The following is a 27,779-nucleotide window of genomic DNA, read 5'->3' on the forward strand; positions in this document are numbered from 1 at the left end:
TCGGAGGGTCAGTACTGAGGGAGCGTCGCACTGTCGGAGGGTCAGTCATGAGGGAGCGTCGCACTGTCGGAGGGTCAGTCATGAGGGAGCGTCGCACTGTCGGAGGGTCAGTACTGAGGGAGCGTCGCACTGTCGGAGGGTCAGTACTGAGGGAGCGTCGCACTGTCGGAGGGTCAGTACTGAGGGAGGGTCGCACTGTCGGAGGGTCGGTACCGAGGGAGCTCCGCGCTGTCGGAGGGTCAGTACTGAGGGAGCGTCGCACTGTCGGAGGGTCAGTACTGAGGGAGCGTCGCACTGTCGGAGGGTCAGTCATGAGGGAGCGTCGCACTGTCGGAGGGTCAGTCATGAGGGAGCGTCGCACTGTCGGAGGGTCGGTACTGAGGGAGCGTCACACTGTCGGAGGGTCAGTACCGAGGGAGCGTCACACTGTCGGAGGGTCGGTACCGAGGGAGGGTCACACTGTCGGAGGGTCGGTACCGAGGGAGGGTCACACTGTCGGAGGGTCGGTACTGAGGGAGCGTCACACTGTCGGAGGGTCGGTACTGAGGGAGCGTCACACTGTCGGAGGGTCGGTACTGAGTGAGGGTCACACTGTTGGAGGGTCAGTACTGAGGGAGCGTCACACTATCGGAGGGTCGGTACTGAGGGAGCGCCGCGCTGTCGGAGGGTCGGTCCTGAGGGAGCGCCGCACTGTCGGAGGGTCGGTCCTGAGGGAGCGTCGCGCTGTCGGAGGGTCAGTACTGAGGGAGGGTCACACTGTCGGAGGGTCAGTACTGAGGGAGCGTCACACTGTCGGTGGGGCGGTATCGAGGGAGCGCCGCGCTGTTGGAGGAGCCGTCCATCGGATGAGACGTTGAACCGAAGCCCCTGCCTGCCCCTCTCGGGGTGGACGCAAAAGATCCCGCGGCCACCACCGCAAAGGAGAGCAGGAGAGTTTCTCCCTCAACCGACCACCTCAAAAAACCAGATCACCTGCTCGGTGCAGCTTGTGGAATCATTATCCCAACTAAAAGTCCTTGCAACACTCCTATTTTGCCTGTTCAAAAGAGGCATACAGGCAAATGGCGGCTCGTACAAGATTTACGGGAAGTGAATGCCTCTGTTCTCCCTGTTTCCCCTGTTGTGCCCAACCCTGCTGTAATTCTCACCAGTGTACCTTGCGGCTCCACCCATTACACAGTGATTGACTTATGTTCAGCGTTTTTCAGTCTCCCAATTCATCACCACTCCCAATTTCTTTTCACTTTCACGTTTAAGGGAAGACAATATCCATGGACACGATTGCCTCAAGGCTGCACTGAAAGCCCAACCATATTTTCACAGTGTTTAAAGGCAGACTTGCAGGACATTGTCTTAGAAGCAGGTTCCACTCTGGTCCAGTATGTAGACGATCTGTTAATAGCCTCACCTCATTCTCCTGCCTGTCAGGCTGACTCTATTACCATGTTATGTGTCCTCGCAAAAAAGGGTCACAAGGGGCTCGATGTTACCAGGGCTGCGGGTTCGCGGCGGGGGGGCTATTGGGCGCGTGGGTAACACGCCCGGTGAAATCAGTCTGACCCCCGCGCGATCGCAGCCTAATTGGATCCACTTACCTGGTCTTCCGGGTTCCCCACTGCTGATCTGCGCGTCAGGCGGACTGCGCATGCACAGGAAGCTCTGTCAGCTGGAGGAGCTCTATTTAAAGGGGCAGTCCTCCACTGACAGATGCTGCAAGAAATAGGAAAAATTACAGCATGGAGCAGCCCAGGGGGAAGGCTGCTCCCAGTTTAATGATGCCTCACTCCAGGTATCATTAGATGGGGTGAGGAGGAGGGAGAGGACAGAGATCTTCCCCCCGGCGGGCGGGAGGAAGCGGCCTGCCTCTGCCACCAGGAAGGCCTGGCTCGAGGTGGCAGAGGAGGTCACCTGCACCACCAACATATCGCCCACCTGCATACAGTGCAGGAGGAGCTGCAATGACCTCAGTCGGTCAGCCAAAGTGAGTACACTTACTCGTTCCCCTACACTCCATCTGCCACATCACCGCCCCCACCCCACATCTCCTTCTGCACTGCCAACACTACTCTGTCACATCACCCCTCACACCCACTCAAACCTCATCCTCATCTTACCTGCACTTACTCACCTCGCCAGTACTCATCCCACCACTACCACTCAACCTAATCCTCATACAATCTCATACTCACCCTCTGATGCATCTCTTTCACGGTCAGCCTCACTCAACCTGCCACTGCCTGTGCTGCAGCCACAGGGCATGCATCATATATGTGCAGTAGGCAGCGTAAGGCAAACGTGTCGTGAGCATGAAGGGGATGCAAAAGGGTGTTTGAGGGTTTGTCATGGTTTTTACTGCTATTTAATTTCTGACCAACTCACATCACATATTATATTGGCACCACTACTGCCACGTCTTTGCGAATCTTGTCTGGTTTGTGCAATAATGCCCTTTCCTGAGGATCACAATGAAGACCCACACCTGATGCCACCCATTGTGTCACTGCAGAGTGGGTGTGGGTGTATTTGCAGGGCTCTTTTGTGCAGACGACTGAGAGACATCGGCGATGTCCCCGGTGGCACCCTGGAAGGATGTGGAGGAGAAGTTGTTGAGGGCAGTGGTGATGTTGACAGCGACAGGTAAGAAGATGGTGCTCGGGCCAGCCGGGAGCAGCTCGGCATGAAGGAGGCTGCAGATGTCCACGACTACATGTCGAGTGACTCTGAGCCTCCGTGTGCACTGTTGCTCAGAGAGGTCCAGGAAGCTGAGCATCGGTCTGTGGACCCTGTGGCGAGGGTAGTGCCCCATGCGACGCATCTCTCTCTGCGGTTGCCCTCCCTCCTGCTGTGCAGGGGGATGTGTCACAGCACTGTGTTGTGGAGCTCCACGTATCAGAGGTGGACGGCAAGGCCGGTGATGGTGTTCGCCCTCCGAGTAGGTCATGACTGCAGCTACGGCGGCCCCCATCTGGAAGATGTACATCTGAGGGGGTCCGCAAGGTTGGTACATGTGTCTGGACCCTGGGGTTAATTGTGCAAGTTGGTGAATTTGATTGTCAGGAGGAGGGTGGTGGAGGCCAAACTTTGTCCCAAGTGACAGAGTGGCCTCCTGCAATGAGTGAGGGTCTCCCCCCGCCACCTGATAAATGGACCTTTCCAGCTGCGACAGGCTGATGGCTGCAACACGTCCATTTCAACTGGGAGTGTTTCCCCCAGTATGGGAAACAGTCCCAGTTGTTTCTAAAATCCCACCCCTCCTGACATATTCCCTTAATCAGGTCTGTTAATGACCTGAAATACCTCGGTAAATACTCTCAAGTGGCCCCCCGCTGGCTTTAATTGCCTGCGGGAGTCCCACATGCGGGGGCTGTGCGCGCACGTCGCCGCGTCTGTGGGGAACCCGGAAGTGGGCGGGTTGGAGCCGGGCTCCCGACCCGCTCCGGGATTCCCTGATTTTCGGAGCCCCCCCCCCCAGGAACGCACCCGATAGCGGGTGCTAAAATGGAGGCCGACAGGTCACAGGAGCACCACTTGCTCCGCCCTCCAACTACTTTTCCCTATACCGATTGGTCCATTGCATCCATCAATCAAGTCACGCCTGCCATTCGGTTGATCAGTACAAAAGAGGAGGGTCTCCAACTGAAACGTCAACTGTTCTCTCCACAGATGCTGAATGTTTCCAGCAGGATCTGTCTTTGTTTCACTAAAAGACACGTGATGAATGTATACCTCAGAATCACAGGCCTCAATCTGCTTGGGAAAGAATTAGAAAATAGGAACAGAGGAATTGATGGACCAAAAAGGACCAAGGTTCATCTAGTTCGTCTTCTACCATCCTGGTAGTCGCAAGATACAAAGCAGCCCGCTTGATTGGCACCCCATCCACCACCCTAAACATTCACTCCCTTCACCACCGGCACACCGTGGCTGCAGTGTGGACCATCCACAGGATGCACTGCAGCAACTCGCCAAGGCTTCTTCGACAGCACCTCCCAAACCCGCCACCTCTACCACCTAGAAGGCCAAGGGCAGCAGGTACATGGGAACACCACCTGCACGTTCCCCTCCAAGTCACACACCATCCCGACTTGGAAATATATCGGCCGTTCCTTCATCGTCGCTGGGTCAAAATCCGGGAACTCCCTTCCTAACAGCACTGTGGGAGAACCTTCATCACACTGACTGCAGCGGTTCAAGAAGGCGGCTCACCACCACCTTCTCAAGGGGCAATTAGGGATGGGCAATAAATGCCGGCCTCACCAGCAATGCCCACACCCCATGAATGAATAAAAAAGAATTGATAATGGAGTTGTTGACTAATCATAACAATCAATCTCTTATCAATTTGTCTCCAACAGACCCAGACATGAGGTGAGGAAAACCCCCAGTGGTGGAGAGCATTGGGAACCACAGGCCCAAAGTCACCTGTTCCTCAGAAGCAATGCTGCACTCACCACAGGTCAAGTCTTAAATTACTCACACACTGTATCCTCAGTTATTTTTTTTTATTCGTTCATGGGAAGTGGGCGTCACTGTCAAGGCCGGCATTTGTTACCCATCCCTAATTGCCCATTACTGAAAGAAATTTTATCTAATTTGATTTGAATGCTTTATATACTAACTGCTCCCACCGTCTCCCTCGGCAGCCTGTGCCCATAGATTGAGCACTCGCTCCCTGAAATATAATCAGAATATGAAAGTACAACCAGTACCTGCTTCAATTCGATAACCTGTAGTGGAGATTTCCCGCTGCGACGGTGAAAAAGGACAGACTTTGCTCCCATCCCGGGCGTGCGGCGCTTCAATTCGTTTCCATGGCGGTCATCCTTACCCAGAAACCCTCGCGCCGTAGAAAGCGCCCTATCGGTCTGACGGGAGGCGAGCGCGCAGGCGCAGGGTTGGGGGGGAGGGTCTCCGTCCCGAGCATGCGCGGTGCGGGCCGTGGGAAGAGAAGCTTCGAGAGGTCGGAGCGGCGCGGCGGCCGAGTGCGGGCCTAAGGCCCGGAATGGCCGTGCCCGGGAATGGGGAGAGAGCGCGGATCGGTGCAGGCTTCATCAACAACCGAGGGCCGGAACACATCAAACAGTCTCGGGCCCTCGCTCCTCCTCCGCCCGCACCCCGGGGCCCCGGTGATTCTCCTCACTCGCTCCGGCCGCCGGACTCTCCACAAGCGGCTGGAGCCCAGCCCAGGATGCACTGCGGGTCCCCGCCCACGTGGTATGTGTGGTGGGGGAATAGGCGCATGCGCGCTGAAACTATCGCGGCGGATAGAGCGGTTTCTGGCGCGCTGGGCATTGTGGGTACTGAGGCAGCCATTGATGCGGACCGCTGTCAGCGGAATATTTTTTTTCTCGCACCGGTCGGCTGGAAACGCAGGCAGGCGGATTGGGAGCCGGCGGGCGATCCAGACGGGTATCCAAATCAAACCGGGTGGGGCTGGAGAGAAGGGATTGGGTTAAATACATAGCAACCAATCCTGGGCGACGTGGGGCCATCTGAGTCCAGTGGGGTCCAATAGTTTTCATCTGAAGCTATCTTATGATTGATACGAATTATTCAGGGTGTATTTGAACTGGTTCGGCCACAGCTGGAGTACTGTGTGCAGTTCTGGTCGCCACACTACAGGAAGGATGTGATCGCTTTGGAGAGGGTGCAGAGGAGATTCACCAGGATGTTACCAAGGCTGGAGTGCTTCAGCTATGATGAGAGACTGGGAAGATTGGGTTTGTTTTCCTTGGAGCAGAGGAGGCTGAGGGGGGACATGATTGAGGTGTACAAAATTATGAGGGGCACAGATAGGATGGATACTAAGGAGCTTTTTCCCTTCGTTGAGGTTTCTATAACAAGGGGGCATAGATTCAAGGTAAAAGGCGGGAGATTTAGAGGGGATTTGAGAAAGAACTTTTTCACCCAGAGGGTGGTTGGAGTCTGGAACTCACTGCCTGAAAGGGTTGTGGAGGCAGGAACCCTCACAACATTCAAGAAGCATTTGGATGAGCACTTGAAATGCCATAGCATACAAGGCTACGGACCAAATGCTGGAATATGGGATTAGATTAGACAGGGCTTGATGGCCGGCGCGGACACGATGGGCCGAAGGGCCTCTATCCGTGCTGTACAACTCTATGATGGCTAGTTACCATCACCATGTATATCGGTATAACCTCCTTCAGTGCAACAGCCAGCCTCAAGAGATTCCTGCACCTCTGACTCCCGCTTCTTTTTCATCCCCTTTCGTCCAAGCTGTTGGCTGCCATGCTTGCAGTCACCTGCTCCCACTCTCTGGAACAGCCCCCAAACCCCTCCTTTAAGACCCTCTTTATAATTCCAACATCACTAATTATCTGGTCATTATCACATTGCTGTTTACGTACAATTTCCTGCAACATTGATTACGGATTTACAGCTCAGAAGGGACAAGAAAGCAAAGAATGTTCCACGGGAATTGTATGTTTTTGAATTTCTATCCTGTACTTACAGCGCTGACTTTTGTAAACTCCTTTTGACAGGGTATTAGAAGGGGAGGGTTTGCAGACGGGAAACTCACCTCGGGATCCGACAGAGCCGCTCGATTCATCGGGACCTGTCATGGAAGAACAAGGCGCCGATCACAGCAGCGACAGACCGTACCCGTGCTCCGTGTGCGGACGAGCCTTCAGCCGATCGTCCAACCTGGCGAGGCACGAGCGCAGCCAGGCCGGGGGGCAACCGTGTGACTGTGCCGACGCCGAGCAGGGATTTCCGTGCCAATCCCGGCCGGGAAAACATTGCCACAGCCGCACCGGGGAGAGGCCCTACATCTGCTCCGTGTGTGGGAAGGGATTCAATTCTTCCTTTCACCTGCTGAGACACCAACTGGTTCACACTGACGAGAGACCTTTCGGATGCTCTGACTGCGGGAGCAGCTTTAAAAGCCCCGAGTTTTTGTCGCAGCACCAGCGCATTCATAGCGAGGAGAGACCGTTCGGTTGCTCGCGATGCACCAAGAGGTTCAGACGACCGTCCAGCCAGCTGACGCACTGGTGCACTCACGCTGGAGACAGGCTGTTGACCTGCCCCGTGTGCGGGAAGGGATTCACCCGTTCATCCAACCTGCTCAGACACCAGCGGTTCCATACCGGGGAGAGGCCGTTCACCTGCCCCGTGTGCGGGAAGGGATTCACTCAGTCCTCCAACCTGCTGAGACATCAGTGGGTCCACACCGGGGAGAGGCCGTTCACCTGCTCCGTGTGTGGGAAGGGATTCACTCGTTCATCCCACCTGCTGATGCACCAGCGTACTCACGTTTGACTGCAGGGGTTGGATTCTGCTGTTATTGCTGCTGTTAATCACATCCAGGACTGAACCATGTTCATTCTGGTAGTTTCTGCTGATGTTAATTCCCCCTATCACTGGATTTTATCTTTCTCAATATGTGGCAAATCAGTCAGCTTTCTTTCAGACTCTGTGTCGAGTCCTTGATGTCTCGAAGAGCTGACTGGTGACTTGTTCTGGACATTCCCAGTCCCTCTGTAGCTGTGACTGGGTGAGAAGATAGTGGGTTTATCTCACCTTTTGGGTGAATGGATGTCAGTGCTGGGGAATGGGACATTTTATCATTCAGAGCGCCGAGTCTCAGTGTGATGAAAACAGGTCTTTTTCTGTCTGTGATGAATTTTTTAAACTTTTATATTTTGTGTTGCTAGAATCAGCACATAAGGTATTTCTCCAAGGAAAACCCATCAGTTCAGTTCCAGACAAGCTGCCTGCGGTGTCCTTCATCAATGCAAATTGAGAAAGCGAAGGACTTTAGTAAGTTCCCCGTATCGATTGGCTGCTGTTCACGTCTTCAATGACCCCAGTCGAAGATTGAGGAATGACTGTTTGTTCCAATGTGTTCCCTCGAGTATAGAAGATCAAGGGGTGATCTGATCGAGGTGTTTAAGATGATTAAAGGATTTGACCGGGTAGACAGAGAGAAACTATTTCCTCTGGTTGGGGGGAGTCCAGAACAAGGTGGGCAGAACCTTAAAATTCGAGCCAGGCCGTTGAGGGGGTGATGTCGGGAATCACTTCTTCACACAAAGGGGAGTGGGAATCTGGAACTCTCTCCCCCAGAAAAGCTGTTGAGGCCGGGGGACAACTGGAAATTTCAAAACTAAGATTGTTGATTTTTGTTAGGCGAGGGTATTAAGGGTTATGGTACCAAGGCGGGGAGATGGAGTTAAGATACAGGTCAGCCATGATCGAAGTGAATGGCGGAACAGGCTCAAGGGGCCGAATGGCCTCCTCCTGTTCATGGGAGATGGAGTCACCTCTTGCTTTTCTTTCAGGGTCAACCTGGGCCCGTTTACAAGCTGCCTGGTCACAGAGCAAAGCCTCAGCCTGGGCAGTGCCTTTGACTGACCCGCTGTGTCTCAGAGGTCAGGGACACTGATCGGCTGGAGCCCTCTGTGATGGACAGTTGATTGGGTGGGGAATTTGCTCTTGCAGGAATTGAATTGGCAGTCCAATGTCGGTCTTTTCAGTCACAGTCAGGGCGTCAGTCTCGCAGCCAGGGGGCTGAATGTGTTTCACAATACGTGTCGTCCTGGCAAAGGTAAACGGATCAAGAGTGTGGCTGGAGCAAGTGAACGGTTGTCTTCAGAGAGAACAACCCTTTGTTATTGTCGTGTGGAGGAACGGAGGGAAATCCATGTGTTACACTGCACACTGTTCGTTACTGCCCACATAATACAAATAAACCTACTGGTTGGTTCAAAGCTTGTGCCTCCAGTTAGTATCAGTGTGAGATATATTCCAGGAACCAGTACACAGAGTATGGGCTTCCTGTTATGATCACTAGAAATGGGTGCACTCCAGATCCTAGGGGCCGTGAGGTGCACTTATAAAGTGACAGTGATGCTGAATCTGAGAAAATATCATGGGTATTAACCCAACAACAATAACAGTTAGCGTCAAACACTGTCCCATCAAACACTCCGGGGGCAGGTACAGGATTAGATACAGAGTAAAGCTCCCTCTGGACTGTCCCATCAAACACTCCCAGGGCAGGTACAGCAGGGGTTAGATACAGAGTAAAGCTCCCTCTACACTGTCCCATCAAACACTCCCGGGGCAGGTACAGCACGGGTTAGATACAGAGTAAAGCTCCCTCTACGAAGGGTGCTCATTACCACAGGTCTGTGACTTTACTGTTTCCGCTCCAGTCCTCCTCGCGGCCTCTCTGAAACCGATCAGTTTCCTACGAGTTATTATCAATTGATTTGTTGTTGTGTCAGGCCGAGCAGGAGAAGAGAGGTCGGCCACCTTGTGGAGTCTTTGTTCGTGTCCCTCCCCCCTCCTCCCTCTTTTCTCCCCCCCCATTGGGGTTCAGCCGTCTCCGAGCCTCGATTACACACTGTAGAATCCGGGGTTTGGGCCACGCCCTCACTGACATTGGTGATGTCATGGCATCGTGATGACAACACGTTAGGGGTGTGGCCACACGTCAGCTCCCATTCCCGTCACCGGTAAATAACCCGGGACTCGCGGTAACCTGACTAAAAGAAGCTCATGGGAGGAAAAGGAGATCCAGACATCGACTGGTGGATATTTTGAAGATGGGCGGTGGAAGCAGATTCAATCGTGGCTTTCAAAAAGGAATTGGATAAATACTCGAAGGGAAAAGATTTGCAGGGCGACGGGGAAAGAGCGGGGGAATGGGACTGATTGGATTGCTCTTACAAAGAGCTGGCACAGGCTCGATGGGCTGAATGGCCTCCTCCTGTGCTGTAACCATTCAAAGAGCAAGAGAGTTCTCCCTGCTGTCCTGGCCCAATATTTATCCCTCAACCAACATCAGATAGGCTTCAGGAGCTGGGTCGACTCAGTGTCAGCCGTGGCTCAGTCGGTCTCACTCTCCCCTCTGAGTCTGAAGGCCGTGGGTCCAAGTCCCCACTCCAGAGACTTGAGCCCCGTAATCCAGGGCCGACACTCCCCAGTACCAGTACTGAGGGTCAGTACTGAGGGAGCGCTGCACTGTCGGAGGGTCAGTACTGAGGGAGCGCCGCACTGTCGGAGGGTCGGTACTGAGGGAGCGCTGCACTGTCGGAGGGTCAGTACTGAGGGAGCGCTGCACTGTCGGAGGGTCAGTACTGAGGGAGCGCTGCACTGTCGGAGGGTCAGTACTGAGGGAGTGCTGCACTGTCGGAGGGTCAGTACTGAAGGAGCGCTGCACTGTCGGAGGGTCAGTACTGAGGGAGCGCTGCACTGTCGCAGGGTCAGTACTGAGGGAGCGCCGCACTGTCGGAGGGTCAGTACTGAGGGAGTGCTGCACTGTCGGAGGGGCAGTACTGAGGGAGCGCCGCACTGTCGGAGGGTCAGTACTGAGGGAGCGCTGCACTGTCGCAGGGTCAGTACTGAGGGAGCGCCGCACTGTCGGAGGGTCAGTACTGAGGGAGTGCTGCACTGTCGGAGGGGCAGTACTGAGGGAGCGCCGCACTGTCGGAGGGTCAGTGCTGAGGGAGCGCTGAACTGTCTGAGGGTCAGCACTGAGGGAGTGGCGCACTGTCGGAGGGTCAGTTCTGAAGGAGCGCTGCACTGTCGCAGGGTCAGTACTGAGGGAGCGCTGCACTGTCGCAGGGTCAGTACTGAGGGAGCGCTGCACTGTCGCAGGGTCAGTACTGAGGGAGCGCTGCACTGTCGCAGGGTCAGTACTGAGGGAGCGCTGCACTGTCGCAGGGTCAGTACTGAGGGAGCGCCGCACTGTCGGAGGGTCAGTACTGAGGGAGCGCCGCACTGTCGGAGGGTCAGGACTGAGGGAGCGCCGCACTGTCGGAGGGGCAGGACTGAGGGAGCGCTGCACTGTCGCAGGGTCAGTACTGAGGGAGCTCCGCACTGTCGGAGGGTCAGTACTGAGGGAGCGCTGCACTGTGGATGTGCCGTCTTTCGGATGAGATTTTAAACCGAGGCCCCGTCTGCCCCTCTTAGGTGGATGTAAAAGATCCCACGGCCACTATTTCGAAGAAGAGCAGGGGGGACTTCTCCCCGGTGTCCTGGGGCCAATATTTATCCCTCAACTAACATCACTAAAAAAATGATGTGGTCATTTATCACTTTGCTGTTTGTGGGATGTTGCTGTGCGCAAATTGGCTGCTGTGTTTCCTACATTACAACAGTGACTACACTTCAAGAGCGCCTCATTGGCTGTAAAGCACTTTGTGACGTCCCGAGGTTGTGAAAGGCTCGATATAAACGAGAGTTCTTTCTTTCGTTAACAGCTGGTTTCATCTCAATTAAATCTCCCCTCAGCCTCCTCTGTTCCAAAGAGAACAACCCCAGCCGATCCAATCTTTCCTCATAGCTAAAATTCTCCAGTCCTGGCAACATCCTCGTAAATCTCCTCTGTACCCTCTCTAGTGCAATCATATCTCTCCTGTAATGTGGTGACCAGAACTGTACGCAGTACTCAAGCTGTGGCCTAACTAGTGTTTTATACAGTTCCAGCATGACCTCCCTGCTCTTATATTCTCTGCCTCAGCTAATAAAGGAAAGTATCCCGTATGCCTTTTTAACCACCTTATCTCCCTGTCCTGCTACCTTCAGGGATCTGTGGACATGCACTCCAAGGTCCCACTGCTCCTCTCCATCTCTCAGTATCCTCCCATTTATTGTGTACTCCCTTGCCTTGTTTGCCCTCTCCAAATGCATTACCTCACACTTCTCCGGATTGAATTCCATTTGCCCCTTTTCTGCCCACCTGACCAGTCAATTGATATCTTCCTGCAGTCTACAGCTTTCCTCCTCACTATCAACCACACGGCCAATTTTTGTACCATTTGCAAACTTTTTAATCTTGGCCCCTACATTTAAGTCTAAATCATTGATATTTACCACAAAAAGCAAGGGACCGAGTACTGAGCCTTGCAGAACCCCACTACAAACAGCCTTCCAGTCACAAAAACACCCGTCAACCATTACCCTTTGCTTCCTGCCACTGAGCCAATTCTGGATCCAACTTGCCACTTTCCCTTGAATCCAATGGGCTTTTACTTTTCTGACCAATCTGCCATGTGGGACCTTGTCAAAAGCCTTGTTAAAATCCATGTAGACTACATCAATCACACTACCCTCATCGACCCTCCTTGTTACCTCTTCAAGAAATTCAATCAGGTTAGTCAGACATGACCTTCCCTTAACAAATCCATGCTGACTGTCCTTGATTAATCCGTGTCTTTCTAAATGACGATTTATGCTGTCCCTCAGAATTAATTCCAATAATTTGCCCACCATCAAGGTTAGGCTGACTGGCCTGTAATTACTCGGTCTGTCCCTTTCTCCCTTTTTAAACAACGGTACAATGTTAGCAGTCCTCCAGTCCTCAGGCACCACGCCTGCAGCCAGGGAGGATTGGAAAATGATGGTCAGAGCCTCTGCTATTTCCTCCCTTGCTTCTCTGAACAGCCTGGGATACATTTCATCCGGGCCTGGCGATTTATCCACTTTCAAAGATGCTAAGCCCGTAATACTTCCTCTCTCACTATGTTTATCCCATCCAATATCTCACACTCCTCCTCCTTAACTACAATCTCTGCATCGTCCCCCTCTTTTGTGAAGACAGACGCAAAGTATTCATTAAGAACCATACCCACATCTTCCGCCTCCACACACAGGTTACCTTTTTGGTCTCTAATAGGCCCTACTCTTTCCTCAGTTATCCTCTTACTCTTTATGTATTTATAAAACATTTGGAGTTTTCCTTAATTTTACTTGCCAGTATTTTTTCATGCCCTCTCTTTGCTTTCCGAATTTCCTTTTTAATTTCACCCCTGCACTTTCTATACTCCTCTGGGCTTTCTGCAGTATTGAGCTCTCAGTATCTGACATAAGATTCCCTTTTTCTGCCTTATCTTACCCTGTGTGCTCCTTGTCATCCAGGGGACTCTAGATTTGGCAGTCCCACCCTTTTTCTTTGTGGGAACATGTTTACTCTGAACCCCTTGAATGCCTCTCACTGCTCTGACACTGATTTATCTTCAAGTAGCTGTTTCCAGTCCACTTTTGCTAAATCACTTCTCAGCTCAGTGAAATTGGCCTTTCCCCAATTGAGAACTTTTACTCCTGTTCTATCTTTATCCTTTTCCATAACTACACTAAATCTAATTGAATTATGATCACGACCACAAAATGCTCTCCCACTGATGCTCCTTCCACCTGCCCAGCCTCATTCCCTAAAACTAAATCCAGAACTGCCCCCTCTCCCACCTCTTGTTGGGCTTGCTACGTACTGGCTAAAAATGTTCTCCTGAATGCATTTTAAGAATTCTGCCCCCTCTCTCCCCTTCACACTGTTTCTATCCCAGTTAATATTCGGGGAGTTGAAATCCCCTATTATTACTGCCCTACTGTTTTTGCACTTTTCAAAAATTTGCCGACATATTTGCTCTTCTATCTCCCTCTGACTGTTTGGGGGTCTATAGTACACTCCCAGCAGTGGGACTGCCCCTTTTTTGTTCTTCAGTTCAACCCATATGGCTTCATTTGATGATCCTTCTAACATATCATCCCTCCTCACAGCTGGAATTGTTTCTTTAACCAATATTCCACCTCCCCCTTCTCTTTTATTCCCCTATCTTGTCTGAAAACCCTGTAACCAGGAACGTTGAGCTGCCAGTCCTGCCCCTGTTTAAGCCATGTTTCAGTAATAGCTAAGATATCGTACTGCCATGTGTCTATCTGTGCCCTTAACTCATCTGCCTTATTCACTATACTCCTTGCCTTGAGGTATATCCCATTAAGCACTGCCAAACTCCTTTATTGTTTATTTTCTAATCTTTGTTTCCTCTGCCTTCAAAACTCACTTACTAATTTTCTGCCTTCCATTTCCAGCTCTGATTCTCTCCCTTCTGAATCTCCGCTCTGGTTCCCATCCCCCTGCCAAGTTAGTTTAAACCTTCCCCAACAGCACGAGCGAACCTCCCCGCGAGGATATTGGTCCCGGCCCTGTTGAGGTGCAACCCGTCCGGCTTGTCCAGGTCCCACCTCCCCCAGAACCGGTCCCAATGCCCCAGGAATCTAAAGCCCTCCCTCCTGCACCATCTCTCCAGCCACGCGTTCATCTTCTCTATCCTCCTATTTCTATACTCACTAGTGCGTGACACCGGGAGTAAGCCGGAGATTACTACCTTTTGAGGTTCTGTTTATTAATCTCCTTCCTAACTCCTTAAAATCTACCTGCAGGACCTCACTCCTCATTCCACCTATGTCATTGGTACCAATGTGGACCACGACCTCTGGCTGTTCACCCTCCCCCCTCAGAGCATTCTACAGCCGCTCAGTGGCATCCTGGACCCTGGCACCAGGGAGGCAACATACCATCCTGGAATCTCGTCTGTGGCCGCAGAAACACCTGTCTGTTCCCCTAACTATCGAGTCCCCGATCACCATTGCTCTCCTGACCTTTCTCCACCCCCGCCCCCCGTACAGCTGAGTCCCCCGTGGTGCCGTGGACTTGGCTCTGGCCGTACTCCCCAGAGGAACCATCCCCCTCACCAGTATTCACCGGTTAGAGAGCGAGATGTAATCAGGGGAATCCTGCACTACCTGCCTGGTCCTCCATGTCCGTCTGGCGGTCACCCATTCCCTCGCTGCCTGCACACTCTAAAGCTGCGGGGTGACCACCTCCTGGAACGTGCTATCCACGTAGCTCTCGGCCTCGCGGATACACTGCAGTGACACCAGCCGCTGCTCATGCTCCGAAACCCGGAGCTCGAGCTCCCCCAGCTGACGACACTTCCTGCACATGTGGCCGTCCAGGACACGGGAAGCGTCCTGGAGTTCCCACATGGCGTAGGATGTGGATTCAACGGGACTGAGGAGACCTGCATGCCTTGCTTTATTAGACTACTAACTAAACTTACCATCAGTAAACTTAAGACTGGTCCCTGATCTGGGCAAAAAAAAACCAATCACCAATCAGCTCCTTCCTTTGTGCAGACCTCACTTTGGGTGTTTTTTCTCCCTCGCTCCCTTTCCCCCTCCGCTGGTCTCGGGCGTCCGACTCCCGCCTCTTATAGGCCGCTCCCTAACCTCCACTGCCGCTGGTGGTGGACGGTTTCTCCCCGCTGTGAACGGTGCGATGTTTTTTCAGGCTGTGTAACTGGTTGAAGCTCTTTCCACACTCAGTGCACTGGAACACTCTCACTCGGGTGTGTGTGTCTCGGTGATTTTCCACTCACACTGATGTTTGATCTTTTCCCACAGACACAACAGACAAACATTTCTCCTTCCACATTCAAAGGCCGATGATATTCAGGTCCTGATGAATCGAGGGACTCTGTCAGATCTTGACGTGAGGTTTGGTTTGAGTTTCCCGTCTGCAAATCCTCCCCTTCTAATACCCTGTAAAAGGAGTTTACAAAAGTCATCGCTGTCAATACAGGATGGAAATTCAGAACAGACAATTCTAGTTTCTGTCGAACATTCTTTCCCCTCTCGTTCCCCTCAAGCTGTAAATCCCCGTCCCACACTCTCTCCCTCCTCCCTCACTCTGCTGCACCTCATGTTCACTCTCCCGATTTTCGCTGCTCTGCAGATCCACACTTACTGGTTCCTGTTCAGGACACAGACACCTGCGATTCCTCATGCAGGCTGCTCGGCCTAATATATATGGACTATGTTACTGGACTAAAAACAGCATGGACTTTACTGTATTACTGGACAAAAAATATATAATGTATGTGCAATACTATATTATGGGATGAAAATATATATAGTGTTTGTAAAATACTATATTACTGGACTAAGATGTATAATGTATGTACTGTACTGTATTACTGGAATAAAAATAATATATGTACAGTACTATATTACTGGACTAAAATATATAATGTGGAGCACGAGACTAAATAGATATATTATACAAAGGATTGTATCACTAGACTAATAATATATAATGTGCACTGTATTACTGGACTAATATATAATGTGTACAGTACTGTATTACGAGACTAATATATAATGTGTACAATACTGTATTATTAGACGAATATATAATGTGTACAATACTGTATTACTACACTAATGTGTGTACAGTGCTGTATTACTAGACTAATAATATATAATGGGTACAGTACTGTATTACTAGAGTAATAATATACAATGTGTACAATACTGTATTACTAGACTAATAATATATAATGTGTACAATACTGTATTACTACACTAATGTGTGTACAGTACTGTATTGCTAGACTTATAATATATAATGTGTGCAGTACCGTATTACGAGACTAATAATATATAATGTGTACAATACTGTATTACTAGATTAATATAATGTGTACAGTACTGTATTACTAGACTAATAATGTGTACAGTACTATATTATTAGACTAATAATATATAATGTATACAGTACTGTATTACTACACTAATGTGTACAGTACTGCATTACTAGACTAATAATATATAATGTGTACAGTACTGTATTACTAGACTAATAATATATAATGTGTACAGTACTGTATTACTGGACTAATAATGTGTACAGAACTGTATTACTAGACTAATAATATATAATGTCTACAGTACTGTATTACGAGACTAATAATATATAATGCGTCCAGTACTGTATTACTGGACTAATATGTAATGTGTACAGTACCGTATTACTAGATTAATGTGTACAGTACTGTATTACTGGATTAATAATGTGTACAGTACTGTATTACTGGACTAATAATGTGTACAGTACTGTATTACTAGACTAATAATATGTGTACAGTACTGTATTACTGGACTAATATATAATGTGTACAGTACTGCATTACAGGACTAATATATAATGTGTACAGTACTGTATTACTAGACTAATAATATATAATGTGTACAGTACTGTATTACTGGACAAATAATGTGTACAGTACTGATTACTAGACTAATGTGTACAGTACAGCACTGTACACGTTATTAGTCAAGTAATACATTACTGTACACAGTATATTAGTCTAGTAATACATTACTGTACACAGTATATTAGTCTAGTAGTACTGTGCACATTATATTAGTCCAATAAAACAACACTGTACATGTTATATATTAGTCTAGTAATACATTACTGTACACAGTATATTTTAGTCTCGTAATACAGTACTGTATATATTGTGCACAGTACTGTATTACTCGACTAATATATGTGTGCATTACTATATTACTGGACTAATATCCGGGATTCGGGGGCGGGGGTTGATTTTGAGCGAAGTCTCTGAGCGGGTTCCCCGGCCGGGACCGCCCTGTGGATCGGGGGAGGGGAGGGGTTCAAAATGGGGCAGAAGAGGGTTCAGACACACAAATCACTAAAAGTAGCGACACAGGTTAATAAGGCCGGAAAAAAAGGGCAAACCGAGCGCTGGGGCTCATTTCAGGAGGGAGAGAATTGAACAGCAGAGAAGTTATGTTAAACTTGTACAGAACCTTGGTTAGACCACACTTGGAGTACGGGGCACAGTTCTGGTCTCCATATTACAAAAAGGATACAGAGGCTCTGGAGAAGGTGCAAAAAAGATTCACAAGGATGACACCAGAACTGAGGGGTTATACCTATCAGGAAAGATTGAACAGGCTGGGGCTCTTTTCTCCAGAACAGAGACCTGATCGAGGTCTTTAAAATTATGAAGGGATTCGAAAGGGGAGACGGAGAGAAGATGTTTCCACTTGTTGAGGGGAAGCTCGATAAACACATGAGGGAGGAAGGAAGAGAAAGATATGCTGATAGGGTGAGATGAAGGGAGGAGACTCGTGTGGAGCATAAACACCAGCATGGACCAGGTGGGCCGAATGGCCTGTTTCTGTGCTGTACATTCTATGTAATATGTAACAGGAACAAATTTATTTATTTTCCATCTGCCTGTAGTGGGAAGGAGAAACACTATTTACTATCCAGGAACCAGTAAAAACACGGACCTCACCGTCTCTCACAAACTCCTTTGCCAATTATTTCCGTGGAAATGTTCACTCCGACCCTCAAAGAGCGTCACCTCACCGCAAGCAAAGTCGTGAGACCCGCCCGTCAGCAGAAACAAAGCACCTGGAAGGAAACCTCTTCAACTCAATTAAATGATTCCCCGTGGGTCAGGATCGAGCGTTTTGTCCGAATGCAACTTTATTACACCGACACCAATAGTATAAGAACTATTACGGTGAGACAATAAACTCAGACACACTGGTTTCCTGCAGGCCCAAGGTGATCCGGCCTGGCTTCTGCAGATTGGACTTCTGACCGTCCTGTCAGCTTAACAAACCAAAAGCCTTGCTGTTTGTTCTTAAATCATCCCCTTTAATGTGAGTCATCTCACATGATGCCCAGAATATATATTGAAGTGAGATTCCTCCAGACCTCAACATAAAGGCCGTGTTAATAGTTTAATTGCTTAAAGTTTAACTTGATGTCTCCTGCCTGGCAATACAAAGGGACAGTCTATGTCCTGGGCATCCCAGATAGATAATGTGATGACTGGCGGGTCTCTGTTGTTCTTGCGAGCCTCTGATATTAACACAGATCGAGATGTGATTAACTTTGATTGAGAACAAAGCAAATTCTAACATTGTAAATTCGAACAACTGCCAGAATGAACATGGTTCAGTCCTGGATGTGATTAACAGCAGCAATAACAGCAGAATCCAACCGCCTGCAGTCACTGGTGAACTCGCTGGTGTGTCAACAGGTAGGACGACCGAGTGAATCCCTTCCCGCACACGGAGCAGATGAACGGCCTCTCCCCGGTGTGAACTCGCTGGTGTGTCAGCAGGGTGGAGCGCTGAGTGAATCCCTTCCCGCACACGGAGCAGGTGAACGGCCTCTCCCCGGTGTGAACTCGCTGGTGTAGCAGCAGGTGGGACGACCGAGCAAATCCCTTCCCGCACACGGAGCAGGTGAACGGCCTCTCCCCGGTGTGAACTCGCTGGTGTACCAGCAGGGTGGATGAACGAGTGAATTCCTCCCCGCACACGGAGCAGGTGAACGGCCTCTCCCCGGTGTGAACTCGCTGGTGTGTCAGCAGGTGGGATGAACGAGTGAATCCCTTCCCACACACGGAGCAGGTGAACGGCCTCTCCCCGGTGTGAACTCGCTGGTGTACCAGCAGGCGGAATGACTGAGTGAATCCCTTCCCACACACGGAGCAGGTGAACGGCCTCTCCCCGGTGTGACTGCGTCGATGAGTTTCCAGCCTGGATGGGTAATTGAATCCCTTCCCACAGTCCCCACATTTCCACGGTTTCTCCATGGTCCGGGTGTCCTTGTGTCTCTCCAGGTTGGATGATCAGTTGAAGCCTCGTCCACACACAGAACACGTGGACGGTTTCTCCCCGCTGTGAACGGTGCGATGTTTTTTTCAGGCTGTGTAACTGGTTAAAGCTCTTTCCACACTCAGTGCACTGGAACACTCTCACTCGGGGTGTGTGTCTCGGTGATTTTCCACTCACACTGAAGTTTGAAATCTTTTCCCACAGACACAACAGACAAACATTTCTCCTTCCACGTTCCAAAAAATGAAGCCTTGAATCTGTGTTGGGAAATACAATGACACAAACATGATTCAATTTGTAAATTAAACCATTCAAAATGAAATAAAATAAATTTTATTCCTTTCTCTAAGTGATGTCTGGGCTGAGAATGAATGTTTGCGCCCGGTTACGCAGTGTGTCACTGGTTCTCCGCTCCAAATGCACCTCTTTCGGCTCACGGTATCATTTACACCTTGCGTTTCTAAACCCCATCTCAGAAATATCAGCAATTGGTGCTTACAATGGCGGGCAATCACACCCAGAATGCTCCACACACTAGAATATGGCCGATGTCAGCTGTGGCTCAGTGGGTATCACTCTCGCCTGAGTCAGAAGCACAAAATCTGGGCTGACACTTCAGTGCAGTACTGAGGGAGGGTCACACTGTCGGAGGGTCAGTACTGAGGGAGCGCCGCACTGTCGGAGGGTCAGTACTGAGGGAGTGTCGCACTGTCGGAGGGTCAGTACTGAGGGAGCGCCGCACTGTCAGAGGGTCAGTAATGAGGGAGCGTCGCACTGTCGGAGGGTCAGTAATGAGGGAGCGTCGCACTGTCAGAGGGTCAGTACTGAGGGAGGGTCACACTGTCAGAGGGTCAGTAATGAGGGAGCGTCGCACTGTCGGAGGGTCGGTACTGAGGGAGCTCCGCACTGTCGGAGGGTCGGTATTGACGGAGCTCCGCACTGTCGGAGGGTCGGTATTGACGGAGCTCCGCGCTGTCGGAGGAGCCGTCCATCGGATGAGACGTTAAACCGAAGCCGCTGCCTGCCCCTCTCGGGGTGGACGCAAAAGATCCCGCGGCCACCACCGCAAAGGAGAGCAGGAGAGTTTCTCCCTCAACCGACCACCTCAAAAAACCAGATCACCTGCTCGGTGCTGCTTGTGGGATCCTGCTGTGCATTATGTTCTCATGCACTGGCTGCATTGCAACAGTGGCTGCAACTTCACCAGCAGCTGCTGGGCTGTGTGTGGGAGGGGGAGGGGCCCTGAGGATGGGACAGGCGCTGCTCGAATGCAACTCTTGCTTTGGCAGCTCTGGGGAATGGGGCGCAGTGCGCAGGCGCGGGGCTGGCGGCCGGAGCATGCGCGGTGCGGGTCCCGGAGCCTCACCGAGCGGATCGATTTTAATGGCGGCCGCGACCGACCGCCCGCCCGCCGGGGAGGTGAGGCGCGCACTCGATGGTCCGGCGGCTCCCGTCCCCCCGCCCCGCCCCCCGGTCCTACCCGCCGCCTTTTTATTCCCGGTTTTCTTCTCCCGTTTCCAGCGCGTCCGACTGAGCGACAAAACGACAGGCCCGAGGCTGCTCCCAGAATGCAGGGCGCGGCCTGGGGGAGCATGCGCAGTCTGAGCAGAGGGAAGAGATAGAGGGGTTTCTGGGGCGCGGGGGATTGTGGGGGCCCACCGCCGCCATTACTCGTGTTTTTTTTTCTTGTGTCGGCCCAGACCCCATGGCAGGTTCGCTTCTCTGAAGGACATCAGTGAACCAGTTGGGTTTTTGCGACAATCAGCAGTTTCATGGTCACTTTTCTCTGGTGCCGGCCCCACAAGTTACCAGGTTAATGAGGCTCATTTTCACAACCTGCCTTTGTTTATTTGTGGGTTCTCTCTCACACTCCCCTTTTCCTGTTTTAAATTCATTTTACAGGGTATTGGAAGGGGAGGATTTGCAGACGGGAAACTCAAACCAAACCTAACGTCAAGATCTGACCGAGTCCCTCGATTCATCAGGACCTGAATATCATCGGCCTTTGAATGTGGAAAGAAAAAGCACCAATCCCAGCAGTGAGAGACCGCACACGTGTTGTGTGTGTGGAGGAGGCTTCAGCCGATCGTCAGGTCTGTCGAGAGACAATCGCAGTCACACCGGGGAGAAACCGTGGAAATGTGGGGACTGTGGGAAGGGATTCAGTTCCCCGTCAGAGCTGGAAACTCATCGACGCGCTCACACCGGGGAGAGGCCGTTCACCTGCTCCGTGTGTGGGAAGGGATTCACTCAGTCATCCCACCTTCTGACTCACCAGCGAGTTCACCTGTGACTGCAGGGGTTGGATTCTGCTGTGAATCACATCCAGGACTGAACCATGTTCATTCTGACAGTTGGGGTTTGTTTTTACTGATGTTAAATGACCTCGACAACTGGGCTGGAGTTTAATATTCTGGATAAATGTCGAGTAAATCGGCTTTGCGTTAAACACGCAGTGCATCAAGTCTTTTTAATATGGAGACGTGGAAAGGTTGCAGCACAGAAGGTGGCCATTCGGCCCATCGAGCTCGTGCCGGCTCTTTATAAGTGTAATCCAGTCAGTCGCATTCCCCCACTCTTTCCCCGTAGCCCTGCAAATTTTTTCCCTTCAAGTATTTATCCAGTTCCCTTTTGAAGGCCATGATTGAATCTGCCTCCACCACCCCCTCGGGCAGTGCATTCCAGATCCTAACCACTCGCTGCGTTAAAAGGTTTTTCCTCATGTCACCTTTGGTTCTTTGGCCAATCACCTTAAATCTGTGTCCTCTGGTTCTCGACCCTTCCGCCAATGGGAACAGTTTCTCTTTATTTACTTTATCCAAACCCTTCAATCAAATCGCCTCTTAACCTTCTCTGCTCGAAGGAGAACAACCCCAGCTTCTCCAGCCTATCCCCACGTAGATAGATGGAGAAGGACTTCATCCCTGGAACCATTCTAGTAAATCTTTTCTGCACCCTCTCAGTTCTGGGATCATCCTTGTGAATCTTTTTTTGCACCTTCTCCAGAGCCTCTCTATCCTTTTTATAATATGGAGACCAGAACTGTGCACCGTACTCCAAGTGTGGTCTCACCAAGGTTCTATACAAGTTTAACATAACTTCTCTGCTTTTCAATTCTTTCCCTCTAGAAATGAACCCCAGAGCTTGGTTTGCTTTTTATGGCCTTATTCACCTGCAATGCGACTTTCAGTGATTTGTGTATCTGTACCCCCAGATCCCTCTGCTTCTCTGCTCTATTCAGACTCTTATTATCCAAGCAGTATGAGGCCTCCTTCTTCTTCCTACCAAATGTACCACCTCACACTTCTCTATATTGAAATTCATTTCCCAATTACACGCCCATTCTGCAGGTTTATTAATGTCTTCCTGTATTTTCTCACATTCCTCATCAGTATTAACTATACCCCCAATTTGGAGTCATCCGCAATTTTTGAAATTGTACTTCTGATTCCCAAGTCCAAATCGTTGATGTAAAAGGTGAACAACAGTGATCCCAGCACCGATCCCTGTGGACAACTAAAGAGGTAAGGGACAGTATAAGACATAAGGAAAGAGCATACAAAAAGGCAAAAAATGGCACAGATCCTGGCGAATGGGAAAGATACAAAGATCAACAAAGGGTCACAAAACAAAAAGTAAGGGCTACAAAAAGAGAGTATGAAAAGAAACTCGCAAGGGATATCAAAACCAATACGAAGAACTTTGATAGTTATATTAGGAAAAAGAGGGTGGTCAGGAGCAGTGTTGGCCCCTTAAAAACTGAAAGTGGGGATATTGTCATTGACAATGGGGAAATGGCGGACATGTTGAACAATTACTTTGCGTCAGTATTTACAGTCGAAAAAGAGGATAGCATGCCGGAAATCCCAAGAAAACTTACATTGAATCGGGGACAGGGACTCGATAAAATTAACATAAGTAAAACAACAGTAATGAAGAAAATAATAGCACTAAAGAGTGACAAATCCCCAGGACCAGATGGTTTCCATCCCAGGGTTTTAAAGGAAGGAGGTGAGCACATTGCAGATGCCCTAACTATAATCTTTCAAAGTTCTCTAGATTCAGGAACTATCCCTCTAGATTGGAAAATTGCACGTCACTCCGCTTTTTAAGAAAGGAGAGAGAAGGAAACCGGGAAATTATAGACCAGTTAGCCTAACATCTGTTGTGGGGAAAATGCTGGAGTCTATAATTAAGGATAGGGTGACTGAACACCTCGAGAATTTTCAGTTAATCAGAGACAGCCAGCATGGATTTGTGAAAGGTAGGTTGTGCCTGACAAACCTGATTGAATTTTTTGAAGAGGTGACTAAAGTAGTGGACAGGGGACTGTCAATGGATGTTATTTATATGGACTTCCAGAAGGCATTTGATAAGGTCCCACATAAGAGACTGTTGGCTAAGATAGAAGCCCATGGAATCGAGGGAAAAGTACGGACTTGGTTAGGAAGTTGGCTGAGCGAAAGACAACAGAGAGTAGGGATAATGGGTAGGTACTCACATTGGCAGGATATGACTAGTGGAGTCCCGCAGGGATCTGTCTTGGGGCCTCAATTATTCACAATATTTATTAATGACTGAGATGAAGGCATAGAAAGTCTCATACCTAAGTTTGCCGATGACACAAAGATTGGTCAAATGTAAGGAATCTTACAACACCAGGTTATAGTCCAACAAATTTATTTTAAAATCACAAGCTTTCGGAGATTATCTCCTTCGTCAGATGAATGAATGAAAAGGTTCTCAAATCGCATATCTTATACGATGTTGGGACAGCATCACACCAATCAAAAGGTGTCGTTGTTATTCAAACAGGCCAGTCACGGAGAACAGCACGTCCCAGTACACTCGATATACATTGTGTCTTTTACACAGGCAGGCAGAAAGAAACTCAAAATGGCAGAGAGAGAGAGAGAGAGAGAATTTTAAAAAACATATAAATTTTTTCCCCCTTTTTGCTGGTGGGGTTACGTGTAGCGTGACATGAACCCAAGATCCCGGTTGAGGCCGTCCTCATGGGTGCGGAACTTGGCTATCAACTTCTGCTCGACGATTTTGCGTTGTCGTGTGTCTCGAAGGCCGCCTTGGAGAACGCTTACCCGAAGATCGGTGGCTGAATGTCCTTGACTGCTAAAGTGTTCCCCGACTGGGAGGAAACCCTCCTGTTTGGCGATTGTTGCGCGGTGTCCGTTCATCCGTTGTCGCAGCGTCTGCATGGTCTCGCCAATGTACCATGCTCCGGGGCATCCTTTCCTGCAACGTATGAGGTAAACAACGTTGGCCGAGTCACAGGAGTATGAACCATGTACCTGGTGGGTGGTGTCCTCTCGTGTGATGGTGGTATCCGTGTCGATGATCTGGCAAGTCTTGCAGAGGTTGCCGTGGCAGGGTTGTGTGGTGTCGTGGACGCTGTTCTCCTGAAAACTGGGTAACTTGCTGCGAACGATGGTCTGTTTGAGGTTGGGTGGCTGTTTAAAGGCGAGCAGTGGAGGCGTGGGGATGGCCCTAGCGAGGTGTTCGTCGTCATCGATGACATGTTGAAGGCTGCGGAGAACATGGTGTAGTTTCTCCGCTCCAGGGAAGTACTGGACGACGAAGGGTACTCTGTTGGTTGCGTCCCGTGTTTGTCTTCTGAGGAGGTCTATGCGATTCTTCGCTGTGGCCCGTCGGAACTGTCGATCGACAGTTCCGACGGGCCACAGAGGACTGGAGAATTGCAAATGTTACACCCTTGTTCAAAAATGGGTGCAAGGAGAAACCGAGAAACTACAGGCCAGTCAGTTTAACCTCGGTGGTGGGGAAACTTTGAGAAACCATAATCCGGGACAGAATTAACAGTCACTTGGACAAGTGTGGATCAATAAAGGAAAGTCACGTTTAACGAACCTGATTGAGTTTTTTGTTGAGGTAACAGAGAGGGTTGATGAGGGCAATGTGGTCCATGTGGATATGGACTTCCAAAAGGCCTTTGATAAAGTGTCAGCAAAGTTGAAGCCCATGGAATAAAAGGGGCAGTGGCAGCATGGATAGGAAATTAGCAAAGTGACAGGAAACAGAGAGTAATGGTGAACGGTTGTTTTTCGGACTGGAGGAAGGTGTACAGTGGTGTTCCCCAGGGGTCTGCCCCACTCTCTCCCCACAGCCCTGAATCAATCCCAAACTAATCCCACTGCCCCGCTCTCTCCCCACAGCCCTGCATCAATCCCAAACTGATCCCACTGCCCCATTCTCTGCCCACAGCCCTGTATCAATCCCAAACTAATCCCACTGCCCGCTCTCTCCCCATAGCCCTGGATCAATCCCAAACTAATCCCACTGCCCGCTCTCTCCCCATAGCCCTGGATCAATCCCAAACTAATCCCACTGCCCGCTCTCTCCCCATAGCCCTGGATCAATCCCAAACTAATCCCACTGCCCCATTCTCCCACCACAGCCCTGTCTCAATCCCAAACTAATCCCACTGCCCCACTCTCTCCCCACAGCCCTGTATCAATCCCAAACTAATCCGACTGCCCTGCTCTCTCCCCATTGCCCTGAATCAATCCCCAAACTAATCACACTGCCCTGCTCTCTCCCCATTGCCCTGCATCAATCCCAAACTAATCCCACTGCCCCACTCTCTCCCCATAGCCCTGGAACAATCCCAAACTAATCCCACTGCCCCACTATCTCCCCGGAGCCCTGTATCAATCTCAAACTAATCCCACTGCCCCATTGTCCCCCCATAGCCCTGTCTCAATCCCAAATTAATCCCACTGCCCCGCTCTCTCCCCATAGCCCTGTATCAATCCCAAACTAATGCCACTGCCCCACTCTCTCCCCATAGCCCTGTATCAATCCCCAAACTAATCCCATTGCCCCGCTCTCCCCATCGCCCTGTATCAATCCAAAACTAATCCCACTGCCCCACTCTCTCCCCATAGCCCTGTATCAATCCCCAAACCAATCCCACTGCCCCACTCACTCCCCATAGCCCTGTATCAATCCCCAAACTAATCCCATTGCCCCGCTCTCCCCATCGCCCTGTATCAATCCGAAACTAATCCCACTGCCCCACTCACTCCCCATAGCCCTGTATCAATCCCCAAACTAATCCCATTGCCCCGCTCTCCCCATCGCCCTGTATCAATCCGAAACGAATCCCACTGCCCCACTCTCTCCCCATAGCCCTGTATCAATCCCCAAACTAATCCCACTGCCCCACTCTCTCCCCAAAGCCCTGCATCAATCCCCAAACTAATCCCACTGCCCCACTCTCTCCCCATTGCCCTGTCTCAATCCCCAAACTAATCCCAATGCCCCGCTCTCTCCCCAGAGCCTTGTATCAATCCCCAAACTAATCTCACTGCCCCACTCTCCCCCCATAGCCCTCTATCAATCCCAAACGAACCCCACTGCCCCATTCTCTCCCCAAAGCCCAGTATCAATCCCCAAACTAATCCCACTGCCCCATTCCCTCCCCATAGCCTTGTATCAATCCCCAAACTAATCCCACTGCCCCACTCTCCCGCATAGCCCTGTATCAATCCCAAACTAACCCCACTGGACCATCCTCTCCCCATGGCCCTGTATCTATCCCAAACTAATCCCACTGCCCCATTCTCTCCCCAGAGCCCTGTATCACTCCCAAACTAACCCCACTGCCCCAATCTCTCCCCACAGCCCTGTCTCAATCCCAAATTAATCCCACTGCCCCATTCTCTCCCCATTGCCCTGTCTCAATCCCAAACTAATCCCACTGCCCCACTCTATCCCCATAGCCCTGTATCAATCCCAAACTAATCCCACTGCCCCATTCTCTCCCCATAGCCCGGTATCAATCCCAAACTAATCCCACTGCCCCACTCTCCCGCATAGCCCTGTATCAATCGCAAACTAATCCCACTGCCCCACTCTCCCCCCATAGCCCTCTATCAATCCCAAACTAATCCCACTGCCCCACTCTCTCCCCACAGCCCTGTATCAATCCCAAACTAATCCCAATGCCCCATTCTCTCCACATTGCCCTGTATCATTTCCAAACTAATCCCACTGCCCCACTCTCTCCCCACAGCCCTGTATCAATCCCAAACTAATCCCACTGCCCCACTCTCCCCCCATAGCCCTGTATCAATCCCAAACTAATCCCACTGCCCCACTCTCTCCCCACAGCCCTGTATCAATCACAAACTAATCCCAATGCCCCATTTTCTCCCCATAGCCCTGCATCGATCCCAAACTAATCCAACACCCCCACTATCCCCCATAGCCCTGTCTCAATGCCAAACTAATCCCAATGCCCCGCTCTCTCGCCATCGCCCTGTATCAATCCCCAAACTAATCCCACTGCCCCGCTCTCTCCCCATAGCCCTGTATCAATCCCCAAACTAATCCCACTGCCCCACTCTCTCCCCATAGCCCTGTATCAATCCCCAAACTAATCCCACTGCCCCACTCTCTCCACATAGCCCTGTATCAATCCCCAAACTAATCCCACTGCCCCACTCTCTCCCCATCGCCCTGTATCAATCCCAATC

At 50.5% G+C, this 27,779-nt stretch overlaps 1 protein-coding gene and 1 pseudogene across 1 annotated transcript in view; one reads left to right on the plus strand and one right to left on the minus strand.

Annotated features, from left to right (window-relative positions):
• Positions 1 to 27,779, minus strand: part of LOC137308628 (zinc finger protein 850-like) — a 62,348-nt pseudogene that overhangs the window by 8,564 nt on the left and 26,005 nt on the right.
• LOC137308604 (zinc finger protein 239-like) overlaps positions 5,127 to 27,779 on the plus strand; it is a 35,305-nt gene continuing 12,652 nt past the window's right edge. The window contains exon 1 of the mRNA XM_067977225.1: positions 5,127 to 5,214. The gene's annotated coding sequence lies outside the window, so the exon portion shown is untranslated. The remainder of the gene's footprint in view (positions 5,215 to 27,779) is intronic.

This window comes from Heptranchias perlo, unplaced genomic scaffold (genome assembly GCF_035084215.1).
Source record: "Heptranchias perlo isolate sHepPer1 unplaced genomic scaffold, sHepPer1.hap1 HAP1_SCAFFOLD_134, whole genome shotgun sequence".
NCBI classification, from domain to species: domain Eukaryota; kingdom Metazoa; phylum Chordata; class Chondrichthyes; order Hexanchiformes; family Hexanchidae; genus Heptranchias; species Heptranchias perlo.